Source organism: Callorhinus ursinus, unplaced genomic scaffold (genome assembly GCF_003265705.2).
Source record: "Callorhinus ursinus isolate GAN/ISIS: 27379988/994484 unplaced genomic scaffold, GSC_fseal_2.0 scaffold20, whole genome shotgun sequence".
NCBI classification, from domain to species: Eukaryota; Metazoa; Chordata; class Mammalia; order Carnivora; family Otariidae; genus Callorhinus; species Callorhinus ursinus.
Genome location: NW_027397082.1, coordinates 22,504,828 through 22,520,726, shown reverse-complemented (window position 1 = coordinate 22,520,726; position 15,899 = coordinate 22,504,828). Strand labels below are relative to the sequence as shown.

The 15,899-nt window shown below is 49.8% G+C and overlaps 1 protein-coding gene across 4 annotated transcripts in view; it reads right to left on the bottom strand.

Moving 5' to 3' along the window:
- SLIT1 (slit guidance ligand 1) overlaps positions 1–15,899 on the bottom strand; it is a 164,821-nt gene that overhangs the window by 59,442 nt on the left and 89,480 nt on the right. The window contains exon 1 of one of the 4 annotated variants that reach the window (XM_073904384.1): positions 15,528–15,617. The exons of the other annotated variants lie outside the window; for them this stretch is intronic. The gene's annotated coding sequence lies outside the window, so the exon portion shown is untranslated. Of the gene's footprint in view, positions 1–15,527; positions 15,618–15,899 lie in introns of those variants that run through there. 4 annotated transcript variants of the gene reach the window in all.

The window sequence follows — 15,899 nt, the reverse complement described above, 5'->3', positions numbered from 1 at the left end:
CTCCCTTGTCTCTGTCTGTCCTTCAAGCTTGCCCTCAAATTCTACCCCTCCCACCCAGGAGGGAAATTAATTCTGCAATTACCCCCTCTGTTGGCTCCCCCAAGCCCATGGGATGATATTCCGGTGCCCCAGATTTACCTGGTGGGTGGACTGCATGTGTGTGCCCCTGTCTCCAGGTGACCTTCAAGGTGGGTCTTTTAGAGGCATTTGGTGGCAAGGACCTGAACCTTGCTGCCTCAGGCTCCGAACTCAAGGTAGGGAGCAGGGCTTTGTCCACTCATCAATCTCAGGTACTCCCAGGAGATGCAAACTGTTTCTCAGGGCTGATCTCGGTGTGAATGAATTTATTTCATTGTCTCCAGAAGTCAAGTTTGAAAAGGAGGAAAGAGGACAGGGTGAAAGTGACCAGGGAGTAATGCCGAAGGGGCACCCTGGTGGGGTGAAGGTAGAACTAGTCTCCTCTGACCTCAGTCAAGTGCCCCCTGCTGTTGTCAGAACAGAGGAAAGACAGAGGGAGCTGCCTTTGCCTCCCGCTCCGAGCCTGACCGCCCTCCTAAGTGGCCAGTTCCCCTTGCTGATCCTTGTGTGCCCTCCTGACCCGCTTTCCTCTGCTCTCCCGATCAGCAGAATCAAGCCAGCAAATGGCAGGGCCAACAGACCCGGGGGCGGGGGGGCTCAGCGATGCTGAGGAGCTGGCCAGGCAGGAGCCAGTCTGGGAGGAGAGCTAGGCGACCTGGGTTCAAATGCAAGCCTCTTTGTGCCTCAGTTTCCTCATCTGTAACATAAGCCTGTAAGAATAGTAAATAAACAAAAGCATGTGAAACTATCCAGAGGAGTGTCGCGCACAGTAGGTGACAATCAATGGTACCACTGGCAAGGCTTCAAACTACCCCTGGGAATTATTGCTGGACGATCCCTTCTCTTTCCCCCCCTCCCCCTCCTAAGCTGGGGGTTTTTATTTAAGATTTTATTTATGTATTTATGTATTTATTTATTTAAGAGCAAGAGCACGCATACACAGGCACGTGCTCCTAAGGGAGAGGGGCAGAGAGGGAGGGAGAGGGAAAGGGAGAGAATCTTAGGCAGGCTCCACGCCCAGCACAGAGCCTGAGGCAGGCTGGATCCCACAACCCTGAGATCAGGACCTGAGCCAAAACCAAGAGTCAGATGCTCAACGGACGGAGCCACTCAGGCACCCCATCCCCCTCCTACATTGATTTTAAGATTCATAGAATTAAAGCTCACACAGCCTCTGTGAGGTCTTGAGATTTTAACAAGTGTCGAATACCCAGGTTCTTTGCAGGGAACCCCTGATATCCAAACTCCTGTCGGTGGTTTTAAAGGCTGACATGGATAGTGGGGTTTGAGCTCTGCAGGAGAAATGGGCGGGTCTGAACAGTACGTGCCAGATACTGTCAGAAGGAGAGATGCCCTCTCTCCTCCATCCTCCATACTTCCCCGAAGCCATGCACTCTCCTGTGGCTGCCCCCCCAACTCCACTCCCTCCAGCCCTGCAGAGTTAATGTTGCAGAAACCTCATTAAGAAGAGACATTATGCAGCCCTGGATGGCTGCACCATAAAACCAGCCTGGGTAACATTTCCTCCAACCGGGCTGTTTGTTATGCAGCTACTGAGCATCACTGTAATCAATTCCCATAACAGAGATATCGGATGAGATACACACACCCCACAAAGCAACCTCAGAGCCTTGCCAAGGAAAAGCTGCTCAGAGGCTGGCATCCCATTCAGGAGTGAGTAGCTCAGGGACAAACAGGAAACAGAACCAGCAGGCATGGGTCCCAGCTACCATGGCAAGAACACAGTAATGGCAAAGGGTAAAGAAGACAGGGGGAATGCAGGCCCCTCTTAATTTGAGTGCCAGGGCAAGGCCTTCCCTGTACACAACCACCACACACTGAGCCTCAAGGAGGTGCCAGGCATTCTACTGATCCTGAGCAGAGATGCACAGGGGGAGACAAAGTTCTTGTCGTTTGTACCTATGGGTTGGTAGAACCAATAACTTCAGGCATTCCCAGACCTGACACACAGTGGTGGGGGTGGGGGTGGGGAGTGGTGCAGCAGGAGCAAGAATCAAGATCTAGAAGAAAGAACATGAGCTTTAGAGACAGACAACCCTAGGTTTGACTCTAAGCTCCACCACCATTCACTGCCTGTGTGCTCCTAGGCAAGTTACTCAATCTCTCTGAGTCTGGTCGCTCACATGTACAGGGGGGTTAATCACAGCTCCCTCTTGTTGAATTGTGGTGAGGATTAAAACCACATATGCCTTTTCTATAAAGTACAAAACAGGCAGAACTAACCGATGCTGTTAGAAGTCAGTATCATGGTTACCCCTGAGGGAGTGGGGAGAATCAACGACCAGAAGGAGGTACTGGAAGATTCTGGGGACTCAAGATGTTTTAGTTCTTGACCCGGTGCTGGGTACGTGGGTGTGTTTGCTTTGTGAAAACCCAGTAGGTTATATATGTGAAAATACATGACACGTACGCAGACAGTCGCGGCTTGCTGAATGTATGTTACACTTCGGTGACAAGTTTTTTTTTTTTAAAGATTTTATTTATTTATTCATGAGAGACAGAGAGAGAGAGAGAGAGGCAAAGGGAGAAGCAGGCTCCCAAGGAGCAGGGAGCCCGATGTGGGACTCGATCCCAGGACTCTGGGATCGTGACCTGAGCCGAAGGCAGACACTCAACCATCTGAGCCACCCAGGCGCCCCGGTGACAAGCTTTTTTAAAATAACATGTGAAGCCACTTGCAGTACCTTGCGCTTTGTAGGCTTGCAAACCAGTGCCAGTGCCCAGCCTCCCCGATCCCTCCCTGGATGAGGCGGATGGGGAAGAAAAGCTGCCGAGGTGACAAATTCCAGAAGAATTGGGGCTCACAATTCTAAGTGGTGGGGAAATATGTGGACTGAGGTGATGGTGCGGCAGGAAGAATGCCCACCCCAAAGTGATGAGGGACTAGAGACCAACTTCACAGACACTGAGGTATGGCTCTGTGGGCATGTGAGAATTCTTGCTGGGCAAAGATGCTGCATCTCCCAGGGAATCATGGCATCTGTCTCTAACGCAGCAATACATGTTTTAGTTCCATATCTTCCTGAAGAGAGGGGTCTGTGCCCTGCTCCAGGACAAGACCTCAGGGTCAAATGGGTGAGCCAAGATGCTGGTGCCAGAGGGGTGAGGATCTTGGGGGGCCCAGGGCAGGAGTGGGGGGAAATGGGCCTGTGGAGCAGCCTTCCGAACAGGTCTGGATTCTTTTTCTGCCTTGTTTAAAGAAGAAATTAATTTAAGGATAAATTATTAAATAGGGTAAGGTAACAGAAACCAGAAGAGGTAAAAAAAAAAAAAAAGAGGAAAGAAAGACAGAAATGGGTAGAAATATAAAACAAGGGAGAGAAACAAACTCTGTAAAAGCCTTCGCATCTGCTTATACAGGTGCCCTGGCTTCTCCCAACCTAGGGGAATGTGGACACTGATGTGCTATGCACTTTATGAAGTCCGCAGATGAAAACAAGCTTGGGAGAGGCATGGCCTTTCCTGGTTCTAAAACCAAGCATGGAGGCCTCCCGCCACTCCCCATAAAGAGGTGGCCAAAGGATGGAAAAATAAGACCCTCATCAGAATCTCTAAAGGAGGCCCAAGTGTGCTAGGTCACTCTCTTCTCCGTCACTTCCCAAGAAGCCAAGTCACAGATCAGCCAATTCTCTAACGGGTCAATTTGCTAAATTTCATTGTTTTCTTTACCAACTTGGTTTTAGTTGGGTGGTTCCCCATTTGTCTTTACAATGGCCTTTTAGAATCGGTTGGGTGATCCCTGCCCCAGCTCCCTGCTCTACAGCCACAGGAAGAGACCAGGGGTAGCTTCACCATAGTTCAAACACCAGGAGCAGGGGCAGAGGCAAATGGAGCAGTCCTTCAAATACTCTAATAAAGACAAAATTCAAACCAGTCAACTCACACCAAATAGTTAAAGGAAGTAAGTCAATGTGATGAATTGGTCGTTTGACAAATTGGCCATTCAGTGAATTGACTTTTGGCAAATTGGCTTTTAGCAAAATGACACTTGGTTTAAATTGGTCTGCTTCTGACATAGCAATGTGTTTCACAGGGCAATTACTTACACACATGGTCTGGTACCAGAGCTCAGGAGAAGCTATTTTGCAGACGGATCAGCCCCACACTATCTGATATACTACTGCCTTTCTCTAGACTGGCCTAACCCAAGGTGGAATTTAGAATATTTTGAGGGATACACACACTGCATATCATGCAGGCCATCCTTCACCTGTATCATTTTCCTCAGTTAAGCTCACCAAAAATCTGAGGGGCAAACTCTTTGGGTTCTCCCTGATAAGGACCTGGGAGTGGAATGGGCAGGATTCAATGTGGTTTGGGAAGGGAGAGAACCAAGGAGAGGGGTAACGGCTGGGCAAGTAGAATCCAGGCTGTGCTGGGGGAGGGGGCTCCACTCGATGCCAGTGAGCAAGTGGCCAGTCTCAGCTTCCCCGGGGAGAAGATGGGGACCCTGACCAATGTGACGGGGAGCTAATGTCAGAACAGATAGCTCATTCTAGCTGACTGAAGCCTGTGGCAGGAGCAACGCACCAAGGAATCCAACAGAGTATCACCGAGTCCCTGGGGCATTACCAGTCCTCTATTTCCTGACCTCCTTTTTTTTTTCAACCAAAGACAGCACCCATTGTCTCCTCATCTCTTGCAGTGCACTCCAGGCACTGTAAATCTTGGTCTCTGGAGTTGCTCAGAAGTAAAGGGGAGCTGGAAGAATTGGAATGGCAAGAGAGAGATCAGCCTCCCCAGCACAGCTACAGCTCCTAATGTCCCCTCCACCTAGACACACAGGGGTGCCCAAAGGGTATAAGACCCCTAACCACTTCCCAGGCAGGCAGAAAAACAGAGCCCTGCCAGGTTACGGGGCAAGTATGGCCTTAATCGGCTGAGCGTGATCCGGCAAGTGGCTACAGCGGGAAAGCCCAGGAGCTCAGAGGAGCCCCTGCCCAGAGGAGCTGTCCGTGGTCCTGAACCCACTTGGCCGCTCTTCTGGTCAGGGCTCAAGACACATTTTGGATCCCATCCAATTTCAACCTTACCCATCTGGCCCACACAGCAGACCTTGTCTCTTGAGCTTTATTCCCCAAAAGCCCACAGGAAGTTCAGCTCACAGCATACACAGAGAGGGTCACGTAAGCACCATTATGAGTTGCAAGGGACCCACTCTTAGACTCTTAAGAGAGGCATGTGCTGAGCACAATCCACACCATGAAGCTACTTCCAGACGGGTGTGAAGTTTGATCCTGCCCCGCTTCTCCAGAAGTCAGACTTCCCATTGCCTGGACACAGACCCAAGCACAGAGAGGTGCAAAAAACTAGCCCTGCCTCCAAATACCTTCCCCCAGATCCTCCCACCAAAGCCACTTACTTTAATCCTTGAGATCTTAATGGTCATCACTGACTCTTGTATAACACACAATTATAATTAATGATGATGATGATAACTACATATATTGAGCACATTCATTATGTACCTGGCACTGTGTGAGGTATTTTATATTGTTTTATATACATTATTTTACTCAATCCTTAAAACAACCTTCTAAGATAAATACTCCCACCACTCTGCTGTGCTGGATGTTGACAGTGAGGGAGGTTGGGCATGTGTAGAGAGTATGGGAACTCTCTGTGTTTTCCATTCAATTTTGCCATAAATCTAAAACTGCTCTAAAAAATAAAGTCAATTAAAAAAATCTTCACCGTACCTGTTTTCCAGACAATGTAACTGAGGCATAGTAACTTTCCCAGGCCGTCTGACTGCAGAGCCCACAGCTAGCCCACTACGCTACACTGACTCAGCACGTTGGAATCATCAAAGTGATGGGCAGGTGGGCGGGAGGCATCTAGAAGCAAATACATGTCAGCAGTGACATTTGATGAACTTGGGGGAAGGAGGTGAAAACCTAAAAAGCAGAGTATGATAATGAACATTCATAATGTTGACATTGAGTCATCAAGAAGAGGTTAAATTACGTTCAGGGCCCTCTGTTTTAGAACTGAGATGACTGTATAGTAAATTTTAGACATATCTCATTAAAAAAATGGCATGAGGTTCAAGTATTTTTCCCTGAACAGTCATGCCGTGGGGAGAGCAGAACGTCAGCCCCTGCCTGGGATGAGCACTGTCCAGGGACTTCTTACACCTGGATTCCTACAAGGATCTCAGAAACTGTCACTCCTTCCAAACCTCCTTATGCTTGAAAGACAGGCACACTTTGGAATCCTGTGGTGACGGGCTTCACTCACAAGACAGTACAGATAGGCGTGTCCCCGGGCCTCTCACCGGGCCCCCGTTCCATTCTCCTCGCCACCTACCCACTCTTTTGTGTCTCACATAACCCTCTGCTGTTTCCATCACTGCACCCTTCACCCTGCATGTCTGTGAGTCTCCGGCCTCCTGACAGTAAAGACAGCACAGCCATTGGGAAGGATACATCTGTCCTCTGCCTGCCTCCTGGAGAAAGGCAGACTGATGTGAGGAGACAGACCAGCACCAGGGCCACATGTACAAGTGGGCACGGCCACACCACCCTGGAATGCCAGGCACACAAATGCACCACACACCTGCCTGAGCTTGCTGATCACAGCTTTCGGTTCCTGTGCTGAGCATCCAGCCAGGAGACAGTAACATCCTGGGTCTGACTCCAGCTTGCAGAGCCCGCAGCCTCCAACCCAACCTTGTGCTCCAACCCACGTTTGCCAGAGCTCTGCCCTGGAGGGATTGTGTGGATCAGTACAGCCAATATTTCCCATTTTTCATCCATCATTTTTTGAGAACAAGGCTAGGTTGGAAAATACACAGTAAAAACTGCAGCCTTACTACACAGGGTGTGATCAGAGTTGCACACTATTGGCATTGGTAGAAACGCAGAATCTCAGACCTTTGCCCTCTGCTGGAGAACAGGCCCCTCAGAGGAACAGAATCAGAATCTGCATTCAATAAGGTGACTTGTATGCCCATTTAAGTTCTGAAGCACTGGGTAGAGTGCTAGTTCTCAAACGTGGCTGCACATTAGACTCTTTAAAAAAGAGTGATGCCTGGACCTCACCTCAGAGATTCTGATTTCATTGGTTGGGATAGAGCCTGGGCATGAGGACTTTTCAACGCCCATTTCACCCATTCCAGTGTGTAGCCAGGATGGAGAATTCTTAGTCTACACATGCGCTCTTTAACCCTGTCATCTCTGCCCCTCAGCCCCCTCATCTTGTCCTCCTCTACCCAGTGTACCTCCCCTTACAAGGCTATTTGCTTCTCCAACCCTTTCTTCCTCAGTATTTCCAATCCGCCAGGATTACCGATACTAATCAAGTGTCGAGGAAAGTAGTTCACACTAGAGGGTGAATGACTGACAGCCCTGATGTTCATGAAGTATGTGCATTTTTAAAAGAGGAGGATTCCTTCATCACTGGTGACGTCTGAGCAGTCTGAGGGATGTAAAGAAGACACTTGAAGCAGAGAGAGCTTTCCTGGTTTCCTGAATTTACCTTTTCTATTCAGCTAAACTTACTATACAGGGAAAGAGCTATTTATAGCACAGGTAAAAGTTTACTACTAAATTCCAATGGCTGAGCAAAGACCTGCCTGTTTACCTGTGTGTATGTGCTACTTTCTGTCCCCTACTGACAGGGGACTGTCCTGAGATATTTTTGGTGGGAGGGAGAAGAAAGAAAGGGCAGAGAGTAAGAGGGTACTTTCAGAAGTCAGGAGCAGGATCAGATGGTGACCACATCTGTCGTATCTTTTTTTTTTTTTAAGATTTTATTTATTTATTTGAGAGAGAGAGAGAGCATGAGTGGGGTGAGGGGCAGAGGGAAAAGCAGGCTCCCTGCCAAGCAGGGGCTCGATCCCGGCCGAAGGCAGACACTTAACCAACTGAGCCACCCAGGAGCCCCATCTATCATACATTTGTGGTGACTCTGGTGTCAATGTCTCTGCACAAATACATTCCCATCAGACTCATGAGCTGCCACGGGGAGGATCCAGAGACCAAGGGAGGGTAGAGGCCAGACCGAGGTTATTTATCAGATGAGCAGCAGAGGCTTGAACAGAAGCCAGAATCACAGGCAATGCGCTCTGAGACCACCAGCACACCCTTGGGAGGCACCCCAGAGGAAAACCCCACAGGGACGCAATGGGCTGCAGCCCTACAGAAGCAGCACCAAGCCCCAGGCTCAAGGGACAAGGCAAAGCCACCTGGTGGAAAGGCAAGGAACACAGAGACAGAGAGAGAGAGACAGAGACAAGAGACCAACAAAGAGAAATGGGCAAAAAGAGAATGAAGGAGAGAGAAGCTAACTGAGAGAAAGAGACAAAGAGAGGCAGACAGAAAGAGACAGAGGGGCTGAGACCCCCTGATAGAAGATGAGGCTCGGAGGCAGGGACTTGGCTTTTCACAGCCACCAGAGGCAAGTGTGGGTCACGGCTGACAGCCAGCCAAGGTGCAAATGAAAAGAACCAGCATGTGAGCCTGCTGGGGCCCTCGGCTCAGGGCGCTGGGCTCTACCAGCCCCTGGCCTCTCTCCTTTGCAGGCTGGGTACTGGGGATAATTTGCCTGTGGCTGGAGGTGTCAGGCTATGATGATGAGTGTGAAGCCTGCCGCTGACCTGCCCTCAGGGACACATCCTGTGTGACTAATCACCCAGCAGAGGTGGGAATGGAGTTCTGGTTACTGCAGCCTCTTCCCAGAAGAATCAAGTCCCAGGGTGTGTGTGTGTGTGTGTGTGTGTGTGTGTGTGTGTGTGTGTGTACGTGGGGAGGGTTGCTGTCCTCACACGTGGCTGGAGAAGGAAGGCTTTTGCAGTGAGAAGGACCAAGGGCTAGCAGTAGGCCAGGTGACAGAGCCAGTAGGGACAGGTGATCATTGTGGAGGGGTGGGGGGCACTGGGAAATGGTGGTGTGCTGGGTGCACTGTTCACATTCTCTCTTGAACACCACAAGTCCAACAAACTCTTTATGTGTAAGTTAAGAGCAGAGACTCTGGAGTCAGACCGTCTGGGTTTGAATCCTGGCTCTGCCCCTTACTTGCTGGGTAACTCTGAGCTTGTTGCCTAACCCCTCTGTGCCTCGCTTTCTTCTCCTTAAAGTGGGAATAAGCAATAATAATTACATCTGGCTCATAGGCTGTTGTGAGGATTTGATGAACGAATATGTGTGAAGTGTTCAGATTGGTCCCTACCAGCACACGATAGATGCTATGTGTGTTAGTCATCGGCATCCTTGCTGCTGGTAGTCACTGAGCCCCTGGAAGTGCTGGGCGCTGGGCTGGGGGCTCTGTCAGAGCAGCAACCAAGACAGATGAGGTCCATGCTTCCATGGCTTTCCATTCGGGTTGGGGAGAAAGAGAGACGCTAAATAGCACAACCCAAGTCCTTCAAGCTGATTTCCAAGACGGATGAGTGCCATGTCGGAACAAGCACAGGGCACCACGCTAAAGAGTGAGTGGGAAGGAGATGGCTTTGGTGGCCAGTGTGGTCAGGCTGGGCTGCCCTGTTTGTCCAAGGGGAAGCCAAATGGTGACAAGGAGGGAGCCAGACAGCGTCCTGGGGAAGAACATTCCAGGCAGAGGAAGCGGCAGGGGAGAGACAACGAGGCAGGAATGAAGTGTCAGGGGCAGAAAGGAGACCCACACGGGCAGCATGCCATGAACAAGGGAGGAGACGTGGCTAGGAACGGAGGCAGGGACCGGGCAACAAGGGCCTCCTGGGCATGGCCAGGATATTAAGCTGGACTCTACATGAGTTAGAAGGTGTTAAGTAGGAGACAGGCAGGATCCGACTGACATCTTCAAGGAGAACTGGCTGCTGGGAGGTGAATGAATTATGAATGGGGGGGCAGGGAGCAGTGAAAACAAGAGCTGAGCCCTCTTAACAACCAAGGAGGGGGGTTTTTAGGATGAGGAATTTGAGGCCTGTCCAGCAGCTGCAGGATGAGAGGAGTACAGGGCCCACAGCACCACTGTTTATAGAGTGCTTACATCTCCCACGACTTAGTACCTTCACTGTCACCACTTACAGAACAGGTCCAATTGGGAACCCAGCGTCATCCAGCTGGTCCAGGGTCCAGGAGTCCAGCTGGCTCTAAAGCCCCTGCCCACGGAGGCTGGCCCCCTGCTGGTGCTGAGGGAGGAGAGAAAACCCCCTGGGGTCCTGGTTCTGAACCCAGAGCTCTTTCCTGCTCCAATCCTCGCACACCTGCCCACGTCACAGATGGAAACAACCCTCTGGGATGGGAAGAGGGCCGTTCAATGTCAGAGGTGGTGCAAGGGGCAAAAAACCCTTTATGATGCATTTACCTAAGTCAAGAAGACACCTACCTACCCTACCAAATTTTGGTCCCACCAAAAGTGCACTCTGGTTCGATGAGATTCTATCACCTATCACCAGAACTCAGAATCTGTCTCTTGCAGAAGGCAAATGCTATAAATTCAAAGCATGGATTTATTTTGATTTTTTTTTCCATTTAACATTAACTTCACAGCTGCTTCAGAAAACCCATCAGTGTGGGCCTGTTCAGACACATCCCCTGCATCATTTCCACCATCCCCTCCCTGGAAAGGAGCTTCTCCTGAAGTCTTCCCATGAAGCCCGCCAGGCTCCCTAGGGAACTTAACCTTTGTTCATCTCACTACTACCAATTAGAGCCTATACTCTGTGAAGTTACACACGAAGTTGGAGACTTTTGTGTGGTAGAGTAGCAAATTATTACTGCCTGGCAGCAGAGATAACCTCAAGGGTTACTTATTGCCCCGTAGGACATGAACCAGCTTTGTATCTAACTTTGTAACTTTACTTCAACGCTCTCGGTCTTCCATTGCTTATAAGCTCTCAGTGCCTCAGACCCCCCTTGAGACAACTTTACCATCCTGCTGGCTTTCTCCTTAACAATGTAAATAAACCTTTGGCACACAACCACTTTCTATTTGTAGGAGAGTCATGTTTCTAGCTTTTTTACAGTTACACTTGGGCGGTCGTTTACCTTCGTCTTGCAGATGAGACAAGTAAGCCAGTGAACTGGCTGACAGGCACAGAGCCAGCAGCTGGATTTGGAAGTCCCGCAGTCTGATGCCAGAGCCAGTCCAACTGCCCCTGCAGGTCTCACAGGTCATCTGAGTGGACAGGGAGCCTTCAAATGACCTGATCAAACTCCTTTATGTTACAGGAGCGGACCCTGAGTCGATGTGGAACGGGAAGGCTTGTACACCATCGCATGCTGGTAAAGGACAAAGGACAACTGCAGCTGAAAAGAGGTTTCTCTTTTAATGACCGACTCATCTTCAGATGTTTAGCTCAGGTCTTTGCTCTGTCAAGGCCACCCACAATGAAATCTCACCTGCCTGCTGGAGAGGTGAGGCATCTGCAGCAGAGAGTCACTCCTTAGAGTGTCAGCAGGGCTCTGACGCTCTGACCCACAAGCCATGGAGGCCCTCGAGGAGCAAAGAGGGGTTGCCCAAAGTCTGCGCATCTCCTGGAATTGTGTGCACATTTTGCCTTATGTGCATGGTGCATCAGATTCTCAAAGGGATACGACTCCAAAAAGATGACGCATCTTGCCTTGTCTGCAGAAGGCCCCTATTAGAAGCAAATGAGCTGCCTGAGAAGGAAAACACATTAATCTCCAAGCACTTGCAGAGGTTAGCCTGCCCAAATAGGCCCATCTGTGACTACGAGAACACAGCCATTTAAAAGTCATTGCTTTTAATTGGGTCATTCCACTGGTCAAGTACCTGAAAGGCTCAGAGTCTATTTCTAGAGACATATACACCCACTTGGATGCCACTTCCGATGGCACAAGAGCCGCCAAGGGCTGCAGGGCCTCACCTAGCAGAATGGAATGTTAGCTCCCTGAGGTAGGGATTCTTGTTGGCTTTGTTGGTCAATTACCTCGGGACTAGAAGAGAGCCTGGTACATCCTAGATGCTCCATCAGTATTTGCTGACTGAACGAGAATTGTCCAGGAGGAAAGAGACATGTTACTGACTGATTATACCCCTAAAAGCCATACCAAGGGCAAGAATATGGTTAATAGCAAACTAACACTTGTCCAAGGTCTCATAGCTGGGGAGCCAAATTGACACATGGACCAGGTCTGTCTTAGTGCAGATCTTAACCACACAACACTGCCTCCCTGGATTCATGGGAGAGGTCGCAGAGGACAGAGCCACGGCAGGGAGAAAGGAAGCATTAAGTGGGGTGAGGAGAGGGCAGTGCAACAGTCAGAAGATATGACCTGTGTTGCAAAACTCTGCTGGCACAGTCCTTACGAGACCTTGGGAGGCCCGTGGGAGGGAAAAGGGGGGGAAGCAGCAAGATGTGGCAGAGGCTGCCAGAATCCATTCTCCCCTTTCCCTTCTACTAGAACTGTGATTTTATTTGGCCAGCAATGTGCCCAGATAGAAGAGTATATTTCCTGCTTCCCTTGCATGTAGCCGTGGCCAGGAAGAGATAAGCAGAGGTTGCTAAATGAAAAAGCTTCTAGAAAATCTCTATAAAGAAGGCTGACTTCACTGGTAGAGGTGCCCTTTTATCCTTCCTTCCCCTTTCCTTCTTTTTCCTGCCTAGAACCCATATGAGATGAATGGAGCTCCAGCAGCCATCTCGAGCCATGAGGTAACCTTAAGGATGAAAGACAAAGCCTAAGAATGTTGGAGCAAAAGGTAGAAGGACCTGGGGACCTTGACTCCTGGCTGATTCTGGAGCTGCCATACTTTGATGTGAGAGAGAAACTCCTACACTTAGTTTAAGCCACCTTTTAAATATTTTAAAATTTTTTTTAGTTTTCTTTATACAGACCCAAACTCAATCCTCCCAACTGGCACAGAAATCACCTTTGGGGAGAAGACCAGCAGAGCTGTGCAGCACCCAGCACTATATCTACAGAAACATCAGATGGAGGATCTGACAAGCAAAGTCTTGAGATGAAGGGGGGATGCTTCCTTCACACCCCAGACTCTCTCTTAAGGCAGGTAACAAGGGAGGGTGGGAGAACACGAACAATGATGTTAAAATGAGAGTGAATGCCAGAGAAGCTGATGACTTCAAAGATGAGGATTTTCAGAAAGTTCCAAAAGCATGTTAATCTGTGGGAATAACTGTAGGCAGCAAGTTCCAGGGCTAGTCCTGGAGCCAGAACCTTCAGGACCACTGCCAGGCCATAGGGGACCTTTGTGAGAATTGGAGAAAGGTGCTCTTTCGTCAAAACACTTTTATTTACATGGAAGCTGTCAAAATAAATATATAAATCTACATCTATGATGTGAATGGTGTCCCTTAGAGATGGCACCCTTGGACAGTGTGCAGCCTGTACAACCGTAGAGTGACTTTGCATATCCATCTGGTCCCACCACATCTACATCAACTGTACGGCTCCAAAATTGGCTAAAAGCTATGCTCCTAAGAATGTCTCAGCCTTATTAAGTGATGATTACATAAGGCCATGTGGACCTTGGTTAAAAAGGGAGGAGATATTTCTACCCTAAAAAAAGATGCAATATCAAGTTCGAGCACCTGGTTAAATGTCCTTCATAAGGAAAATGCAGCTATGTGGAGCAGGTAACAGCTACACTAAGATCAGAAGTTACCGTATTTCTTGTCCATAGGTGTGACAAAGACCAAGCACAGGGCCTAAGTAGAAATCACAGTCTAATCATTTCTGGACGGCAAGAACGCAGGACAAAATGAAAGGGGGCATGGATACCTCTGAATTTTATTATAATTAATTAAAGCTACTTTATGTCATTTTATGGGTCCATTTTCCCGCCCTCGGAGGGAGGGAAGCACCTTTACAATTTATGGAATTACTTTAAATAAATACAAGCAAATGATAGATCTCAATAAATAAATTATTCCAATCTTAATTCTCTGCTCCTGCCCCAACTACCAAAAAAGCCCCCCAAACCAAAACCAAACCAAACCAAACAAGAATGAATTAAACTGCATCTATGCTTTCCAGCCAGGGTCCAGCTGCCAACCTCTCCACACCTTAATGCCATTCTTGCAGACCAACCACCTTTCCTGGGGAAGGTCCCTCTGCTTGGGGCTCTCCAGGCCCACCACACCCCTGTCATCCTTCACACCTTCGGACACCAACTCTGGGACAGGAGAGGAGTAATGAGCATGTCTCAGATGAAGGAAGGAGTGGGACTGAATTAAGTGCCAGTGAGATTCTTAATAAGGGCTGGAGTTCACCTACCAATGCCAAACAGTTCCTGACACCAGTCCCCCAGGCAGAGACAAGCCATCCCACTGTGGCGGGAAGAGAAACGACAGCCATACTTGTTGAACTTGCGTTTGTGCCCGGCACTATAATGGATGTGACGCTGTTGTGAAGCTGACAGGGAAAAATGCTCCGGACCCTGACACAGAGGCTTTGTTTCTTGCACCAACTGTGTGACCTGGACAGGTCCCTCCACCCCTCTGGGCCTCAGTGGCCCCGCCTACAAAAAATGAGGGCCCTAACTATATCTAAGGCAATGCTTCTCAAGCTGTAGGGTGCACCCAAGTCCTCTGGGGGCTCGTTCACAACCTAGGGTGGCCGGAAAGTCTGCCTTTCTGACAAGACCGGTCCTTCGCCTCCTCCTCAGCAGCCAAGCAGAGAAAGACACCCTCTCCCTGAGTGAGCCTGGTAGCTGGCCCCTCTCCAGCCTCTACGATTTCAGCCTAGCAGACAAAACAGCCAGCTGTGGACAGAGCCCAGGGAGCTAGCCACCTGCCTTCTGCTTTCCCTTTCCGAACAAAATTGGAGATGTCACTTTTTTTTTTTTAATCACAGAACAGCTGAGAAAAGAAAACAAGTATTTCCTCCACCTCCGCCTCTGCTTCTCACCCCTGCGTACCACTTGCCAGAAACTAGCCTTGACCTCTTCCTGTCCCTTCTCCCAGGCCCTGCACCAGCACCCTTGTTTGACAGGGTCCCCCCAACTCCTCAGGCCCTCCCCTCCGCTCTCTGAGCTCACCTCTGGCAGAGGCTTGCCAGGCTTATTTTTAACAGCTCTGATTGAAGCTGGGATCCCGCTGACATTTACACTCCCTCGTCATTATCAGCTCGAAGCTCCCAGCAGCCAAGCTAAAAAGGCTTCACGGAGCGGGAGGGGCTGGGAGTGAAATGTCAGCAGCCCCACACCCGAGCCTCTTGCGGAGCTGTCCCACCACCTTCCGGCAGCCACGGCCCACCGGCCCCCACCGGCCCCCACCGGCCCGGCCCCGGGCGGCCAGCCGGTCCTTGTTCTCGGGACCACCTTTTCTCCCCCAAGGATCAGGACACGTGGTATGATTTAGAAATGCACAGATGTGAAAAGACTCATAGAAGCAGAAAAATTAAATCCCATTTAGTGGTGTATTTAATGAGAGCCACCAACAAGCCCCTCCTGGGCAGCTTTCTCCTCATTTAGACGTTGGACAAATATAAACCGCCCACCCATCGCTCTGGCGAACTTACAGCCTTCTTGCCCCTCTCTTGAGTTCTGGAATGTCCAAGGCTCCGTTTTCTCCACTCTAAAGGGGGATCACCACCCCCACTCATCGGGTTACTGGGACAGTGAAATGAGAAGAGGCAGGTGTCTGCAGTCGGGCTCTGCCAGCGCCCCGCCTTCCCTGGTCACCCTCTCCCTCAGGGGCCTCCCTCACCCTACACCTCAGACTTCAAATGCTGCAACCACATCTGATCCTTCAAGCTGCTGAACGGTTGAGCCTCAGAAAGAAGAGACGGGCGAGCAAGGAGCGCCTCGACACCTCACTGTCTCTGAAGAAATTCAAGGTCGTGTTTTATGTCTGCTCCGCAAGGTCAGGGTTCATGGGAATGTGTCGGACT